The sequence below is a fragment of the Oryzias melastigma genome, linkage group LG17 (genome assembly GCF_002922805.2).
Source record: "Oryzias melastigma strain HK-1 linkage group LG17, ASM292280v2, whole genome shotgun sequence".
Classification (NCBI taxonomy): Eukaryota; Metazoa; Chordata; class Actinopteri; order Beloniformes; family Adrianichthyidae; genus Oryzias; species Oryzias melastigma.
Genome location: NC_050528.1, coordinates 8,278,554 through 8,290,226, shown reverse-complemented (window position 1 = coordinate 8,290,226; position 11,673 = coordinate 8,278,554). Strand labels below are relative to the sequence as shown.

Sequence of the window (11,673 nt, the reverse complement as noted above, 5' to 3'; positions counted from 1 at the left end):
TAAACTTGTAAATGAGTTAAATACACTTGATTTATGTTAGTTAAAAAAAACAACTTTATTTCCTTTTCTTTTACCTTTATAAAAAAAAATAAAAAAAACCGTTATATTTTTCTTCACAATTATGAATGGAGATGATTGCAGACCACGGACTTAGAAGAACCCTTTTTTATTTAATTCTTACCGTAACCTTAATTTTTATACATTTCTAAAAGGCTGTATTGTGCAGCATAAAAATCCAGACTCCAAATCAGCTGCATGTGACATCGATGTAATCTGGTGATCAGATAAAGTGGATATTAGCCTGATCGCTGGGTGGCGGTTGATTTTCAGACCTGTTAAAGTCAGCAGAGACAGTTTGTTGACCAGCTATGAGCTTTTTTTCCTGCGTCATGGGAGCAAATCCAGGCCATCGATTCCCAAAAAGTATTTGTTGTTTTAATATTTCAGGACTAATTCACATTAGCAAAAGGCAAACAGCAGAAAATGCAGTACTTTTGCCTGCATGATTGGAGGGAGGCTGTGGCAGCAGCTGTTTCTCTTCAGCTTTGGTGACAAAAGGGTTTCATGGGAACAGCATGCAGGAAGACTGCAGTCAATATTGTGTTAATCAGGATTTTTTTGTGTGAAACTGCAAGACAAATGCATGGAACACAAAACAGGCAAATAAAATACTGTTAAATGAAAGCAAGGGAAATCATTGTTTTTCTCCAAGACGGGGGCATGCTGTCTGCTAATGTGGCGAACCGCGAGTGACTGAGCCCAAAAACAGTTCAGCGTTTTGAAACGTCGCACAACTGGAGGTGGATCGAGATCAGTGATTGCTTTTCAAAGACGGAGTTCATCCTGTGATTCTGAACGCCGCTAATTAATGAGCCGCCCCCTCCAGGAAGCGACATCATTTTGACCTGTTCCTGTTTAGGAAATCACATTTAATCTGACTGCAGAATTGAAACGTGTCATTCAGTTTGTGTTTTGCTCCTGGGAAAGATTGGCAGACGGAGGGAACGCCGGGCATTCTCCCCTCCACATTAAAACAGCTTTCATTAACAGTTCAAAGCAGTAACAACCATTTCTACCGCTTGCCTATCAAAGGAGTAATTTGTTCGTTTGTCGTTTTTGCTAAAACTTCTTGCATGCCTGAGTGACATGCTTCCAGCAACTCGGGCGTTTTGTAGCAGTTTGTCACAGACGGCGAACCCCGAGGCGTTTCCTTGGGTGCAGAACTATATTTAATACAAACGAGGAATACGCTCTGGAAGTCTTTTCATTGGCAGCCTCATTTAAATATTGTTATTTTAAGTAATCCAATATTTTTCCCTTAAAAAAAAACATGTTTCATGAAAACACAAATAAATCTTTTGATTAGGGAGTTCAAAGGAAGTTTTTTTTGTCTATATTTCAAATTGAAGGTCTGCGTTTTTCTTTAAAAAAAAGAGAAAAAAAAAGAACTTTAGTACTTTCTTGCTTTTGTCCAAGGACTCTGTGGGCAAGGTTAAATCAGGCATTACATTTTTAAAGCCTTCAACATCAAAACAAACTTTTCAGACTCCTCATTCTAACGTGTCAATTCAGATAGTTATTAAATCGTCCACATTAAAAGTTTAATATCTTCACCCGCTCAGTTGTTGTTGTGACAGATTTATGGAGCCTGAAAAACCAATAGTTTTGATTACAGAATTAAATTTGTTTTTGTAACGCTTACATGTTTTTTAACAGTTTAGAGAAACAAATTAGTCATTTTCACTGTAATTTTACAGTTTTTAAATATTTTTATCAGTTAAAAACTGAAAAAAGTGAAACATGTTATTTTTTTTTTTACATTTAACATTTTTCTTTTTCAAATTAAAATTTTAGATTGATGCTTACTTTACTAAAAAAATAACTTTTGTTAATTGATCCAATGTTTTACTTTTTACAGTACAGCTTTTTTTTTACCTGTTCAACTTGCACATTTTTTGCACGCTGTATTTTCTGTACAAATTCAACTCAAAGCATTTTAAATAAAACACTACAATAACAGTGATCCATGAAATAAAAATGTATAAAAAGTTAAAATTAAATTAATTTAAAGATAGCTTAAAGCAGACTTTTGAGTCAAAACAAATCAAATTTAGTTGAGAACAGGTTGGGCACCTCTCTCTGTCAGATCTGTGGAGTATAGAGGGTGACTGCGGCTTCTCTCTGTTTGGTTTTGACTCTAGAAACTGACAAAAACCAGTTCCAGATGACCAGAGAAGTCTGGCTGGTACATCCTGGGTCAGGAGGTCAAGCATATATTGAGGTTTCTAAAGCATTCAAAGCTTTTTAAACCAGCAACACAATCGTAAAGTCTACCCTCTGGCTGACAGGCAGCCGTTGTAGAGACCTGAGAACTGGACCCATGGGGTCTAGAGACCAAGGACAGGAGAGAAGCAGCACAAGAATCTTGCAGTACGTCTCCAAATGTAGCTGAAGATGGTGAGTGGCGTCCTTTTGTCTTTCTGGAGGTAGAAGATGCGGTGGGAGGTAGCAGGTCCTGTGGCTTGAGTTATTGTGGAGCTGAAGGACGAAGCGTGAGGTCTGGAGACGGTTTGCTGTCGGCACTCGAAATGGAAGAATTCTGAAAATAAGAAACGGTTCAGGAGCTGTAAACTTGAGGAACAACTTTGAGCTAAGCATGAACAAAACTTTTCGTACTGCCAGGTCCTATACCCGAGGTAGTAGACGAATACCGGGAGCTGCAGAGCTTAAATGCTGGAGCTGAACAGCTGAGTTGATGAGGTGAGAGCAGAAGAACCTCAGGCTGAGGAGAGGAAGGAAGGGGAGGAAAGGAAAGAAACGAGTCCCAACGCTGGGCGAACCATGACACCGGAGCGGTCCAGCTATGGCAGATGACTCCCATTGGCTACGGATGGCTCCAGTCCTGCCAAAGAGTCTGAACTCATGTAGATTTACATGATAACCTAACATTTATATAGGAAGTACATAAGTTGACTTGTAAAGGAACCCTCTTTCTGCAGTGATTTTGGATTAAATGACCATAAGAAGCTCTACCACACACTTTAGCCTCGTTTCCACTGAGTATTCTGGTACGGTCTGGTATTTTGACCTTTTCTATTGTAAAATAGACCCAATAAACAGTTCTGATGCCTACATCTTGAGGGCCCCATCTGTTGTGGGTAATAGAAAAATGGAACGTGGGGGTTGGGGCGGAGCCACTATTGCCACCTGCTGATTAAAACTGGACACATCAGATTTCAGTGTTTTTTTAAAACAAAGTCTTGGTTCTATCAGCTGCAGTGCTGTCCTCCTGTTTTACCAGGTTGATTTGATGTGTGTGTCTTTTAAAATGGTTTATGAATTTTTAACAATTATTTTTTGTTTTATTTCTTGTATTTTATTCTCATTTTACACATATTTATAATTGTAAAACAGAAAAAGCCCAGCTTGGGCATGGGACTGCTATTTACAGTATGTCTATGATTTTATATATGTCCTTGTTCAATTAATAAATCCAATTCAATTCAATATTTTAGAATATTTATATTTTAGAATATTTTAATTATTTCCAATAACTAATGAAAAGGATGTTCTATTTTTAAAATCATTCTTTGATAAATACAATCAGCACGAATTGTCTTTTTTGTAATGAGAATATTTAGATTTTTACTGTATTGGCAATAAAAGATTATTTACTTATTACTTTTTGTATTATCACAATTCCTTGAATACAATCTACACAAAGTGTCTTTTTTTCAATGAGAATATTAGATTATTGTTACGGATTGATATAAATAATTTGTCGTGGATGCTTTGAAATTGGATTACATGAATGATATTAATGATCCTTAATAGCCTGAATCTATTAATATTTGATATTAAGTCCTGAACTGGATATTGATAATAATCCTTACAAGATGATGTGATTTAAGTTGGAAGATGTTTTTAGTTCTTTAAGACTTTAGTAGGATTGAAGGAGAGCTGATCAGCAAAGATACAAGTGATGTTATTTCATGTATTATGACCTGATTGCTTGAAATAAACCATTTCATTCATTCAATTGACAGAAAGTGATGATAACATTAGAATGCACCAATATAGCGCTAAGCTAGCGATTCTGTTTTCCTCTTTGCGGCGGGATTTTTATCCCGTAATCTTCTTTCAAACAACATTAAATTCCTGTTATAAACGATGTCAAAAAGTAAAGCAAGAGAAAGACGAGCTGCTGGAGGATCTTCATTGTCGTAGCTTTTCTAGTTGTTGCACTACAATGACACGCTAGCGGTCTACACCACGCATGCACCGTGAAAACAAACTGCTCAGTGGAAGCGAGCCTTATAAGAATCCGAGCCAGAGTTCTGAATAAGATACGGTTTCCTGGTTATTTATTTATTTTTTTGATAGTCCTGTAAAAACATCCATAGCTTGCGCACAAAAACTCCACTTTGATCATCTCATGTCCTGAACTCTGACGGTAACCCTATGAGTGCACATTTGTCACATGGACAGAACAAACAAATGAAAACTACATGCGACATGCCGGCGTCTCACCTACTTCTTTCTTACCGAGTGTTGTAGAAGTGTTCGCTATAAGCTGTCCCCTGCAGCAGATAAAAAAAAGTGCATGAACATTTTCACTCAATGGGGTCACCTGTGCAGCTACGACCTTATTGTTTGTGCAGACCTCATGTAGGTTTGACCATTTTTCATCTTTATCCACCCAGTTGTGACTAAGACTTCACTATGACCCATTAAGCACAGATAAATGAAGAACAGCCTCACAAAGGATTTAACTTTATACAACATCCCAATGTTGTATAGAAACGGTTCAATAGTTCACATTTAACACATTTTAGTATTTGAAAGAATTTTGTTCGCTCATTTGAACGTTTTTAGTATTTTCTTCAAGAGTTGCACAATAACAAGAGCAGAATCGCTCATGAATAGAGATTGCGATTAAAGGTTATGACTTATTTGCTAACCGTGGCATAATCAAACCACATAAAACTGGATCATTAAAAGAGGCCTTGCAATGTCCTTTAAAAAAAACGCTGAATGAAATATGAAAATTGCAACCTTGAGCTAAGACATAGAAATCTACTAAAATATGATGTGGTTTTATTTTTGACAGAGTTCAAATATTTGATTATGATCCTGTTAGTCAAAACATGATCAACTTGATCTCATCGAATCCGATTTAAGGTCTTAATTTGTAGAATCCTCAAGATGCTCAAAACCAGTGAGTCACTTTGTAGGTCCGTCTGCAATTCTGTAAACTATTAGAGGATTTTTTTTTTTTAGCAAAAACAAACATCTGCAGCAGTTGATAGACACTTGCTGTCCTAGTTTGCCTGTATGATACTTGAAGAAGTGAGTAGAGAAGAAAAATAATGATCAAAGTGAGAGGAAGCACCTGCTCCTTCTCTGTGATCATCAGCGTGTAGGAATGTATAAAAGAAAACGTTTTTGTTGCTTTTATTTTATTCAAATCGTCAAAGTCAGCTGCTGGTTTGGTAGAAAATAAATGTACTTTGTTAAAGTTTTGTAAGCTGTAAAAGTGTCACTTTCAAGTTTCTCTTGTAAAGGCAAATTTCTGCGGCTGGATAAATAAATCTTCTGGCTGATGGTGGTAACAGATAATTAACTCAATTTAATGCTAAAACCAATTCCTGATGATGGCCTTGAAGAAAAGCTGACTCAAACATGTTCAAATATCCATACATTTAAGAAAATGTACCAAAAAAACCTTTTGTTTCACAATATGGAGATGAGAGGACTTAAAGGTCATTGGGTGTTCAAACAAATTCCAAATATAGGGGTGAGTGAGCCTGGACATTATGAAAAAACAAATAAACTTTGATGATAATCAATAAATACTACTTATTTCTAATTATGTTTATTGAAATGGCAATCGATAAACTATTGATTTCTATTTTTGAGCCACATGCAGCAATGATTTGGGGAATAATGTATTTTGAAGACAATTAGCGAGTACTACATATCTGTTACATGTCGTGTGACGCGTAAGAATATTTACCGATATCGTGTAAAGGTGTTTTCTTAGAAATAATCAATAAGCACTTCATTTTGATAAATAATTTCCACTTTATTGGATAAGAAACGGATTATGACAACGAGCCTATGTAAGAAAAAAAAAAAAAAATTGGTAAAAACAAATGACAATTCAGGGGCTGCTCAGCTCAGCTCAAAAAGCCACGCCCCCTCAGAGGAGATTTTGGAAACAGAGACCTCAGACATTTAGGTTGTGGAATTTTGGTTAGAAACTTTATAATCATCATTAAAACACTACTGGGAACATTTAAAAAATTGTCATGTGGGGCTTAAAATAAAATAAAAACCAAAATTATAATAAAACTTTTCCAAAATACTTATTTTTGATCCTTTCATTTGTTATAACCCTTAATATAAAATGTTCTAGCTCCGCCCCTGGGTGGAATTGTATACATTTGACTCTTCCCACTGCCTTTGAAGCAACAAATCAAACTATATTTGACTTTATTTGATAAGAATCTAATGTGACGTGTGTGTAGACATTACTGCAAAAATGTCAAGAAGAAGACATCAACTTCTTTCATTGTTTATTTTTACTTAATAATCAACGTATCACTTCATATCTCAAATGAATTTGATATATTTGTGTTTTTTTTATTGCTATTATTCCATTTTTAGATGCTTAGAAGAATTGATTTGCTAAAATAAAATACAGAAATAGAAATAAATAAGAAAATGGTTGATATATTTGCCTAGATTGCTGCATCTGTGACGTGATCCCAGATGAATGGAAGAAAACGGATGGATGGGCATGCTCACATTCATTTTTTTTTTTTTCAAAATTGACCTTTAAAGTATCTCACAGCAATTGAAGTAACAGGTATCAGCAGGGTGTCAACATGTGTACATTAACTCGTATTTTTCATGCCTTTTTTTAGATATCGTGCTATTTTAAAGATCAACTGCCTCAAATACTCCACATTAGCAGCAATTTAATGAGGACTCCGACTTCCTAACACTTTAACCGTTCTAATTATTCTCTAACTTCTCGATGTGTGATCTTCTGTGGAAACATGCACAGAATCCAGAAGTGAATAAAATCTTAAAGGAGCTCGTCCTCTTCAGGGGGATGGAGCCCTAACGAGCTCAACCGCCTTTGAGTTGCCTGGAGACAGAAGCCGGGTTATAAAAGCATTAAGAAGGGAAATCAAGTCCTCGTGAACACAGAGAGGGAAAGAAGAAGAGAAAAAAAGGCTGCAGAGATTCTGTCTATACTGTGGGTGGCGGTTACGGAGGCTGCTGAGGACAAATGTTGGAGAAGACGGAGGATCTGGGATCAAAAGCATAATCGACAATCACTAAGGCAGTGACATTTAGTTAAAGCTGATTTAATGCCATATACAGACTTAAATCTTTGGAAAGCATTTCCTATAAGATACTGTCGAGCGAGTCCGAGGCCTACCAATGACATTTTGAAGCACAGGACTACCATGCACTCCATTTCCTCCCCTAATTACAGAGTGAATTACAGCAGTGTTTATTAATATATAGTGTCAGGCGTTGTCAAGAGTTATATTTCTACCACTAATCTCATTAACCTTTTTCAACTCTTCTCTGTCTTCACTTTCCTTTTCCCTAACAACCACAATTACTGTCTTGCAGTTACTATAGCCGTCAAATAGCAGTTTATATCAAAGTACTGCCTCACTAGTACTTAAAGTATAGAAAATAATTATTAAAAACACACACAGAAACACATCTGTAATGAATTATCGAGCTATAATTTGCTGTCCAAACCTTTAAATTACTAAGGATTATTTAAAAGCTACAATATGCTTTTAGAAGCTTAAATGCAAGATGGCCCCAGTCCTTTATAAATCGCATTTAAATGGGATTATGTAACAGTAGATGCGTTTCCATTACACAAATTCGCAAAACTTTATTGAAATTGAAGAAATGTTGAAAAACACAATTACATTGTTTCCATTAAATCATAATTCTCCGAATAAACACAAACCAACTCACGCAATAAATCATTCAAAATGTGAATAATGCTTTGATTTACAGCAGATACATTCAATTGACACGCGCTATCAAAGGAGACGTCGGCGTCTCATCCAGGTCATGGAGTGGTGAGCTATGTGGGAGTGGATGAAGATATTTTGGGAAATCGTGGTTGGTGATTTTACAGAGGAGCTGTGGATCCAACAATTTTGCATGAGATGCTTGACTTGCAATATTCAAGTCAATCAAATTCTCCATTTTCAAGATTCCCATCTTCAAATTGGCTTTTTTCCATCAGGTGTGATGCTGTGGAACCTCTTGTGATGCAGTCACTGTTACTCATCTAATTAGGAAAAAATGTTTCCATTGCAGCTTTGTCAATTTCGATACACCTCAAAAACCGCCTCCTCCTAAAAACAAATTTTCGATAAATGTGAGTTCTTTAAACATTGACTTGTTTCCATTAGGTGAATTTACTAGTAGTGGTGGGTTGATAAATTTGATTAATTGATTTGAATCGATCTAAGCCTAATAGCTGAATAATCAATCCATAAAAGTAGAGATTAATCTAACTCATGAAGCTAAAATCAGCTAGCTTGATGCTACTGTTTAATGGAGTTTCCTATAGAACGGCTAATGCTAACGTTTGATCGACCTAAACATACTAAATGAGCATCTTTATAAACTCACAGGCAGGAATTTTACAAACTAATAAAAAAACATTTTTTGATCTAAAACATCGTTTCTTTGCTCATTCTTTGCTTATTCTTCTTGAAAAAAAGGTGTACTGCTGTAGCAGGAGCTCCACCTAGTGGCCAAACTGAAATGCCCTCCAGGAGAAGCAGAACGATGTTTACAATATTAATGATCTGCAAAATTTTGTTAGTTTTTCTTTTTGAGAAATCATGGTATTAGCTTTATTAGCTTTTACTACTACTTTTACTACAAGTATACGCCATTTACGCCACACACTATTAACAATCTCATTATTTATGAAATGTGTAAACCGTATAAACTCAAAATTGAATTGAGAGGATCGAAAAAATACGAAAAAAAAAGAAAAAAGAATTGAATCGATCCAGTCTCCTGTGAATCGGTTCTGGAAATTATTATTGAGACCCAGCCCTAGAATTTAGTGTCGCTAATCCCCTTTGCACGATTTCGTAGTCAATGGAAACACTGTTTGTTGATGACTCTGCTTATGTTTAAATCGGTTCACGTTTATTAAAGGTTAAATAAATATAACAACATCAGCAGCATCTGAAAGTCTCTATGTTGTGATTAACACTCTGAAAACATCAAGATGCTGCATTCCCAATTTCCATCTTCAAAATGGCTTTTTTCCATCAGACTTTTTGGTGAAAATGTGAATGAGGTTTTTTAAAGTTCAGCTGATTAAAAATAAAACTTGATTGGACTGTTTATGAGTAAGTAATACTAAAAATTACAGCAAATGTAACTGTCACTGCAGAACTTAGTAGAATGTAGGCAAAGATAAAACTGTGCAAACAAGATAAATAATAAAAACATTAAAAATTACACATCATTTTCACTTCAATTTTGATCTGAAAACTTAGATTGACGATGACCAAAATGTCATATTTATTTAATAGTAGTTTTTAATATTTAGATGGACAATTTTCTGCTTGATAATGTTGGAAAAGCTTACATCATAGCACATTTCTTTTGAAAAGTTCTTTTGGAAAAGCCGAAAAATGAAGTGCTGTGAAGCCAGCATGTTTTCTATTCCAAAGTTAAACTGGATGATAGTTTGAATTTTTGGTGGGGAAACGCGTGCCGCCCTGTACATGAAAAAGCATTGGGGAGCTGTTTAGCAGTTTCTTTTGACAGACTCTGGCAAATTAAAGTGCAATTCATTCTAAGTTACTTTAAAATAAATTTTTAATCAAGCAATAAATTGTAATGTCATTTTTAGTTTTGTATGGTATTGTGTGACAAAAATGCAAAAATGTAATTCATTTAGTTTTTATTTCATGTTTTATGTTGAAAAAATGTAGGATTGAATTGTATTTTTTTCATACTGAATTCTAAATTACTAAGGCATTTTGAAATTGTATGATCAAATTCTAAATTATAAGTGAAAAAGCTTCCATACAGCAGTTCATGGACATTCAGTTGAAGACAAAAGTCACATTCTGGACAAATAGTTTGAGACACGAGTCACGGACGTCGAACTAGAGTTTCCGTCTCTCAATGGGGTGAGAAGTTTGGTCTGAAACATTTCTTGCTCAATCCTGTTTGGACACCTTTGCCTTGTCCAATCCTAATCTAGGGACTCATTCACATCCCCCCCACACCAACAAGAAACCAATACTTCACCTTTGAACCCCATAGAAACCCCACCGAGTCATAGAGCCTTAACTGACTGTTCTGATGAGCAGACTTGTTGACATTTGTATCTGCTCATGTCTTTTTTGCCATTCTTTTGGTGGATTTTTTCCTCTGCGAGATGAAGAAAGTTCAATTCAGGAAATAACCTGAATTTCCAGCAGTTTGAACTAAAGAAGCTGTTTGGATGAGCAGCAAGACATCTTCTGAAATAGTGTTTTCAACCTTTTTTCAACTTTTTCTGTGACAAAAATTCTGCGGCACACCAGCATCCAAATATGTAAAACAGGAGAAAGTGTTGTCTGTGCTGATAGGAAAAAATAAAGAAATAAAAATAATATTCTGCAGAATAGGACAATAATCATTTGTAACATTGTGACATGTAAAATAATGTGTTGTATTTTTAAATATTTCATGACTCGTGTCTCACATTTGTCCCCCAAAATAGTATCTTAAGACTCAGAATGGAGCAGACTTTTCAAGTATCAATGCAGGACATTCACGCTTCTGCAATGTTTGATTATTGTTACATCTGTCAAAAAAGCTGCATTGTTAGTGCTGTAGCTTTTGTGCTTCATCACAGAGGTGTGTGCACAATGCCGGCCAGGAAACAGTCCATGTTCCTTTAGCAGAACCAGGCCCCTAAGAACATCACAAGGCAGCCTCCATGTGCCAACACCCATTTGAGATGGATGGAAATTGTTCAGGACTCAGAGGGAATGAAATCTGCCAAGAGAAGACGGAGATGTGGATGTAGGCCAGCGAAGGGATGGACTGGGATCATGTGTGTCCAAAGATGCACAGCCGAGCACAGCCAACTTTGTGTCACAAGTTGCATAACTCTAATCCTGTCACAGTAGATTTAGAATTTTCCAACTAAACAGAGAACAAAAGTATGCACATTGCAGGACTGAAGACAAAGAAACAAGATTTTGTGTTTGTTAAAAGCATAAACTCACTTAAATGATCTTAATCAGAATTAATGAGTTTGGTAAAACTTTCTGCTTCAAATAAACCATAACTCATGTTTACAAGATATCCACATTTGAAATGATCTTTTTTTTTCAAATTTAACATGATGGCGAAGAATCATTTTCTGTCAAACAGATTAAAAATAAATAAGTGATACAGAAAATTGAAAACTTCTTCATTAAGAAAATATTATATTTTTGTTTGTACTTGTGCATTTTCTTTTTTCTTTGTTTATAATCTTTGCTTTTCAATATTTGTTTAACAAACTTAATTATACATAGACAGCAGTGCATTTTTCTTAATTAATTAAATATTTGTTTCCATCGCCTTGAAGCTGAGTCATAACAACTGGACTTA

The 11,673-nt window shown here is 35.4% G+C and overlaps 1 long non-coding RNA gene across 3 annotated transcripts in view; it reads left to right on the top strand.

Annotated features, from left to right (window-relative positions):
- Nucleotides 1-3,549, top strand: part of LOC112147266 — a 48,829-nt gene extending 45,280 nt beyond the window's left edge. Inside the window, exons 4-5 of one of the 3 annotated variants that reach the window (XR_004949481.1) lie at nt 2,202-2,457; nt 2,683-3,549. This is a non-coding gene — a long non-coding RNA (uncharacterized LOC112147266). Of the gene's footprint in view, nt 1-2,201 lie in introns of all 3 variants that reach the window. The other 2 variants (XR_004949482.1, XR_004949480.1) reach the window with 2 other exon arrangements.
- Nucleotides 3,550-11,673: the final 8,124 nt, after the last annotated feature.